This window comes from Electrophorus electricus, chromosome 16, assembly GCF_013358815.1.
Source record: "Electrophorus electricus isolate fEleEle1 chromosome 16, fEleEle1.pri, whole genome shotgun sequence".
Classification (NCBI taxonomy): domain Eukaryota; kingdom Metazoa; phylum Chordata; class Actinopteri; order Gymnotiformes; family Gymnotidae; genus Electrophorus; species Electrophorus electricus.
In genome coordinates this window covers 5,773,533-5,781,375 of record NC_049550.1, presented here as the reverse complement: position 1 = coordinate 5,781,375, position 7,843 = coordinate 5,773,533, and the positions used below count along the sequence as shown (strand labels likewise).

Below are 7,843 nucleotides of genomic sequence, written 5' to 3'. Positions count from 1 at the left end.
TATATGCATTTTTGAAATTCTGTAAAGCTGTGCTTTGTCTATCAAAGGCTGCTACTTCTGAACATGAAAAATGATTGTGTGTGTGTGTGTGTGTGTGTGTGTGTGTGTGTGTGTGTGTGTGTGTGTGTGTGTGTGTGTGTGTGTGTGTGTGTGTGTGCGTGTATGTCTGTCTAATTGCAAATGTTGCATTTTAGGAGGTCAAGTTATTTTACAGTGTGCAGTCCCTAAGGATCTTAAGACAGCTTGTGTTTTTTGATATGCGATTAAAGCTGTGGCTACCAATTGGATAATAAAAAGTTAAGGTTATATGCTTTAAGTACTTTGTTTTATACGTTATTATTCATCTACCTTTGCTGTTATTCACCTACCCCTACCTGCTGACAAGCCTGGGCTGTAACTTCTTGCATTTTATGTGGCATAACCTGATTTCTCAAAGGTCATAGACTTTTCTGTTTTTAACTTTCCTAAATTTCAGTCTGCAGTGATGCTGTTGCCATTTGTGGCTGTATTAGGGTTAGGGTTTGAAAATGTATGATGGTTATCTTAACCACAGATCGGTTAAGGGTTAGGGGTTAGACAGTAACTAAGAGTACAGCTTGCTACAGCTTGCTATGCTCTCTTGGTTGGAAGGATTTGTCAGTCCAATAACAACCATGTGAATTATACTCTGGATTATCTTGAAAACAGACACTGGTGCACTTAACATTTGGAAATTCTCAAATGAGTTGATGATAACAGTCCCTGAGGACAGAAAGAACACCATAATGATAAAAAAACAACAACTTTCAACTGCTGAATCAAAACTACTGACATCATGTCCTATTTTTAACAGAGAGCTGGCCCATTCAACAAGCGCACAATCTTTTCATGATGGTATCTACTGTGCTGCATATGTTTGCTACTACATTAGTTATTTTAGAGAAACACTGACAATAAAGGGCAGCTGAAAGAAATTAAAGAAATTAATCAAGGATTAATAGCTGCCACCATGTGTAGTTTGAAGTTGGCATTTACCTTATTTCCCCTACACCCTAAACTGCTTCTAAAAGTAAGCTTCAGATCTCTTTCAAGGGAAGATCCATAGCAAATCTTCAGACACTTGAAGTATAGACACCCACACGTTAATTAAAGAAAAGCATACATCAACAGAATAGACTAGTTGTTATTCAACTGGTACTCCACTGCACCACCTGTAGAAACAACTGAGCCAAGATGGGTAACAGAAGTTGCTTATTAGGAAAACTCTATGTGGAACAATTAATTTCAAAATAAATAATAATTTTCTTGATTATACAAATACAAAAAAAGATGGAACACCCAAAGCAGAATACATCAAGCCTGACATCTCATGCCACAGCTACTTATGAAAACATTTTATCAAAGACTTAGATATACTTTTTTAAAAATAATTTTCAAGTCATTTAACTGAGTACATCAATGTAAGTTTTAAAGCAAAAGTATACCATGGATAACGTGTTTGACAACTGTTAAACCACTGCTAAAAAGTACACACAAGGCCACATATAACGTTGCCTGTGTCTCAGACAACAAAACACTGGTCATTAGGAAAATAGTATAAGGAGCTCTGCCTAAATGTAAATCCTTAATGTATTGTAAAGGAATCAACAAAAATCCCTCAATGAAATTCCCAGTCACATTTGTGATATTATGCCTGTATTGAAACAATTAATTCTGGGAGACTATATCAAATGCAATGTCCAAAACTATACCACTAGGCAGACAGTCCTGTTCATTTGAGTTATATGTATTACATGACAACAAATATTTAAATCTTTATGTATAGCTATTTATATGGATGAAAAAAAACATTTTTGACCACTAGGGTACACCACTGACACACGGTATGAAATATATTCTGTAATGAAAGTGCTCTGATGACTAGATAGCAGAATGACTATATTTCTATACTACTAACTTACATTCATGTCTTTACTTGGAGTCTGTGGTGTGTAAGATAACTCCAAAGCTACATGATACAGTGACTTTAAATGTTTAATGTTCATTTTTCCACTGTTCTTCCTTGTTAATACATAGCAGTAATAATAATAATAATAATAATAATAATAATAATAATAATAATAATAATAATTAGGTACATTTATACAGCACCTTTCACATACCCAAGGTACAAGTCAAAATATGTAAGTAAACTTGGGAGCCATAATACTAAAGGATCTGCAACCAGTAGTGACTAGTCTGAATTTTGGTACAGCTAGGAGTCCAGTGACACATGACCTTAATGTGCAAGGACTGTAGGGCTGGAGAATCTCAGGTAAGTAGGATAGAGTTAAATAATTTACATAAGCAAGAGAAGTTTAAAATGAAAAAAAGACAGATGTGAGCAGATGTTTAGTGTGAGAGAAAATTCTTGCTGGTGACTTCTGAATATATGTAAGGTTTTTTTCAGGAAGGTCATTAAAGAGTGAATTACAATAGTCAAGGTAGGAAAATATGTAATCATAGATAAGGGTTTCACCATCAGTTCTGCTAAGCAAGGGGCAAAGGTATGCCACATTATAGAAATGGAAACACACACCCTTATCAGGTACCTAATGTGGTTTTCAAATGAGAGAGTGGGATAAAATTACACTCAAATTGCAAAGTATTGATAGTTGCTTAACATGCACTCCATCTACAAAATCTGCAAGTCTTGTTATTATGGAGATATGATAAATTAGTAAAGTCAGTTTTATTGGGACTCAGTGTCAAGATGTTAAAATGCATCCGGTGCTTGTCATGAATACAGAATATTAGTGTAGGGGTGGAAGAGTAATTGTAGTTTTTTTTTGTTAAAATAAATTCAAGTTTTGTTTGCATAACAGTGGAATTTTAAGAACATGTCATGAAATCAACAAGAGGCTGCATATAGATTATAGGAGAGGCCCAAGGATGGATCCCTGGAGGACACCTTGCATAATAACAATGGCAGATTCATGTTTTCCTAGGACAACAAATTGAAAGAATTTTGTTAAACTGGAAATTTGTAAACCAGGAAACTATGCAAGAGCAGTATAAATTATACCAATTGCAAAATGACAGGAAACAATCTACTGTATCAAGTGCAGCATTTAAATCTAAGAGGAAGAATGAGTTGATAGGAGGAGATCATTGTATACATCTTGTGAGAAACTCAGAACATATTGTGTAGTATTAATAGTGCTCTACACATAAAAATGTATTAATATCTTTACAATTGATCTGAAAGATTGGGTAAGGTTGAATAAAGATGGATGCTTCAGATATTTAATCCCATTCTTAGCAAACAAAATCCATTCTTTTCTGCCTTACTGGAGTTACAGGAAACTTAAGTGACACACCTCTGTATCAATTAATGTTGTGCAGAGACCTGGATTAGTCTTTTTGGATAAAACAAGTGTGTCAAAAAGCAAACTAGAGCTGGGGCTTCCAGCCACTTATGGAGATAAATGTCCATTCCATTCCAAAATGGTTAAAAATGTTCAGAAAAATATGAATACAAAGGCAAACAAGGAAATAGAAGAAACTGCACTGTCTGCTTCTTGTGTTGATTCTTCATTTTTGCCTTGAGACACCAAAGCTTACTGTTGTTTTATGGCTTCTTACTGAGTTTATTTAAGTTTATGTCTACTGAGTTCAATGGCAGACAACAAAAAAAGGAGAGTAGAGGCTAAAACCAAGGGAACATCTTCACAGCTCCTTTCAGTGTGTGCCTTTAGGCTCAGCAACTGGAAGTGTCAAACTGAGTTTGCTTGTGTCCACTGACCCAGTGTAAGGCTGTCCCAATACAATGCCAAGGTCAAGTAAAATGCCTAGACATAAAAATCTTTTGTATATATCACCATTACTGGTGACAGGGAAAGGAAACCTTCTTTCTTTGTAAAGGTGATTTTATTCCTTACTGTGAGATAATTATTAGACTATGATTGTGAGCACAAAGCTCAGAATCCATGCATGTCTGTAAATGGAATCTGACAAAAAAGGATTTTGAAATCATTAAGTTTTCAACAACTGATCTATTTTAGTAAATATGAGAGAACATATCTCCAGCCAAAAATGTTCTATGCTTATTTATATTCAAGTCAAACATGGCATCCCTCCCCCTTCACCCCAAATATCTGCCTTGGCTTATTCCCTGTTTATCTATTTTGTCATCATCTTAGACCCTGGTATTTTTACAACTGCAGTCTGTTCCCATGGTGCCCAATGCATTCTTCCTTCAGGAAACTATCCCTTTTTAGACCATGGATCCTAATTCAGAAAGAGTTCAAAAAAGACTGTGTGTCATCGCAGACTTTCTCATAAGGTCTTAGAGGAGAATTTGGCCCACTGGGCACTCCATAAATGTGCAAAATGGAAATGTCAAATTACAGTTCCATTTAACATTATTGCACAATGGCATAGGCATACGATGACTTTACAAAGTGGCCAAGACCTTAGTGCTTAATGATATTGGACAACCACCATAATAAAAATTAGTGTCATTAGAGGCAATTGTGTATCAGTCAGGGAAGAGCAACACTAAAATTAAACATCTAAACTATGAGGCTGAAGTAAGATTAAGATCTGAAGACAAAGCACAAATTTGTGTATGGGTTCACCACTCATAATCATTCATAACTTTATAATTAAGATAATGATAATTAATGATTATGGAGCGCCATCAATATTTGGGCAAAATCAGTAGACTTGTACAATTGCAAAAAAAATGTAATTACCATTCAAATCTTTCAAGCTAAAGCATTGGAAATACATTGCAACTGTCTGACCAAATCCTACATGAGAGAACTTTTTTTTTTTTTTTTGCTACATGCTGCATCTTTGGTTGTTGGTGATTATTTGACATTGAAGTACATTAGGAAAACAAAACACATATTCTTAACAGCCGCTCTTGCTGGGTGTGTGATTCGGTATAAGAATCACACTGGACCAGATGTGTTATGGGTGGAAGTTGCATGAAATGCACATTCAGACAAGCATGAGGGTTTACAGGAATGGGCTTACAAAATTCCTCGACATGAAGTTGTCGTGTTCACCTGAGTTTTTCCTGAACATATTTGTAGCCCTGGGGTTTGCACTACCTGGATATTATAGCAGGTAAAACCCTGTTGGTTCACGTTTGTGATACTGAACCCAAAGGTTATGTCCATGACAAGTGCACTTAGTCACACCGTCTGGAAGGCTGTGAACTATATAAATGTCTTTGCATGTCTCACATGGCTAGTAGTAATGGCAATACATAGCTGTACAAATGGCCCTCTGTGTAATGTATTGGTAAACAAGATCGCCATTTCCTAATGGAGCCTGCTGTGTTAAATGTGATGTAGTGGTCATCACTGGCACAGGAATCACATAGAACTAACTGGACAAATGAAACTACACACTCAAATGAAACTACATACTCATTTGGGGCTGGCCTCTACTGGTTCTTCATGCACTTTCCTGACAAGAAACAAGAAGCTTTAACTGTCCAAGTGCTTTGAGAGATTCGCATACTTAAGCAGGTTTAATTAAAGACAAAGATATTAGACTAAAATACAAGATATAATCAGCATATTGTTTAATATGTAGATCCATAAACAGATTCAGGTATTCAGGTATAGTGGTATACAAAATCTCAGGTATACTAGTACTGTGTCTTTCAACCAGAACGACACTTTAATTGTTTAATGAATACAGAGTGAGGAGAGGACATTCAGGCAGGCAGATGCAGGTTTTAGTACCTTTTTCTTCTATTTAAAGTCCATGACAATACAACTGAAATAAAAAAGTAATGAAAACTCACAACTCTGGCAGTCTTTAAAGTCACTACTGTACATTCAACAGACCTAGAAGAGTATAAGATGTAAGCTGGAAAAACACAAGAACGTCTGTAAACATAAAATAGCATGCTGAAAAATGAATCCATTTCAGTTTCTCAAAAACAAGAGAGGGTCGCTGTTGTATTGTCCAAATTTAAGTTGCATACAAAGTTGGCTTGAATCGGTTTTCTCCTTCCTCTGCCCTTATTTCCTTTCATCACTTGTTGCTTTGTAACAATTGTAACTCCACCAAACCCACAGAGACAGAAGGTCAGGCTGCCACCTTGCTTGTGAGAATGGGGTGACGGCATCGTCGCCACGGCTGACTCACACCTCGGCCTTAGGTAGAAAAAGGTGGTTTCTGATTTCCATTGACCAAGCAAAGCAAATGCAAGGAGCAGGATAAATCCATAAATGCGAAGGTACAGGAGGAAAACAGTGGTCAAATAGTGCTCAAACAGTCTGCTGAGTTTCAAAGGATACAGAGGAGTGGGCAGAAGATATTGAATATGGTATCACTTCAATAAACATTCCTCAAACATTCTCACTGCACTTGGCTCTGTTCAAAGTTGTATTTTAATGCTTAGCTCCTGTGTATGCTCTTCCTGTGCCTAGAAAAGCCCTGCTATGCAAATTAAATAATAATAACAATAATAATAATAATAATAATAATAATAATAATAATTATTATTATTATTATTATTAGTTATAAGTATTTATAGTGTAGTGATTTTTGTCCAAGCAGAGTGTAGTATTTGGCAAACTTTCCTTTAATGACTTCATTCGTCGGTGTGCCTAAGTGATCTTTGTATACACTTTTCTTTCTGTGGAGTACAAAAACAATTACAAGAGAAAGTTAGAGAATGCACTAGACTTTAAAAATAAGCTTCACCATAATTGTTTTGAAATTGTTGTATTTCATTCCCACAAACATGAACATTATGGACTAAAATCGTATTTTCATACATTTATAACAAATACAATTAAGTATTATAAATATATAAATTCAATATATTATAAACACAACACATTATAAATACAAGTATTATAAATACAATACATTTACAAATTCCGATTATTCTGTAACCAGTTAACCTGGAGACCTCACTGATGAGCAATGGTTTAGTAAAATTATAGTAGCATATGAATGGGTGACTTCTAGACAGCTTGTAGTGCATAAACCTTGAGCTCCAGACCTCAAACACAAAATCCAGCTCTGGATTTTGAAATAGCTAGTAGTTAATTTATTTCCTAGAACCTACATAATCTAGCCACAGCCTTCAAGGTCCAAATGGTAAATACTTTTCACCTTCCCTTTACCTACATGTATGACATGTATGATTATAAAATGACCAATTAATTTCATGCATGCATTGCTCCCTCTTTATTATTAATTATTATTAAATGATAATTTTAGAAAATGTAAGCACAGGACGCGACAGCAGCTTCAGAGGGAAAACGGGCAATGGCTTATTTGGGAAAATTTAGACAAATGGAGAATCCCTTGCCCACCTCAAGGTATGGGCAATGGATGCGCAAATACTTAGGCAGTGGGTCAGTGAAGATCATAGTTGTAAACTGTGTGCAAGGATTAGGACACTGAAGCAAATTTTATCGGTAGGTTAGTTTGTCGCAGGGACAATATGCATGGAGATATAGTCAGGTGCTTAGCTCATTAACATGTTTATTTGATAAGCGCATAAAGGCTAACTTTTTGCCTTGGCAAGAGTACAATAATTAGGTTTGTGCGTAAAGGGTATATTGGAGGGTGTACTGGAGAGTGAGTGCAGACTATAAATATTGGTAGATGGGTTGAAGCGTGAGATTGGAAATTGGTAGCCGATGTAGGTAACAATTCCATTTGTGGATGCAGTGGATACAGAATTTGAAAGGAACAAGCTGAAATATGCAGAATTGGTGGCTGAGGTGAGAGAATGTGGGTGGAAGGTGTATACAGGGCCAGAACAGAAAGATGCTAGGGCATCAGTAGCTATGTCTGCCACATCCTTGCTTGTGGAATTTGGTTTTAGAGGCTGTATGCTAAG

At 35.9% G+C, this 7,843-nt stretch overlaps 1 protein-coding gene across 1 annotated transcript in view; it reads left to right on the top strand.

Moving 5' to 3' along the window:
- The window catches only part of cnpy3 (canopy FGF signaling regulator 3), a 4,057-nt gene extending 3,741 nt beyond the window's left edge, over positions 1 to 316 (top strand). Inside the window, exon 6 of the mRNA XM_027006172.2 lies at positions 1 to 316. This exon is cut by the window's left edge and continues 748 nt beyond it. The gene's annotated coding sequence lies outside the window, so the exon portion shown is untranslated.
- Positions 317 to 7,843: the final 7,527 nt, after the last annotated feature.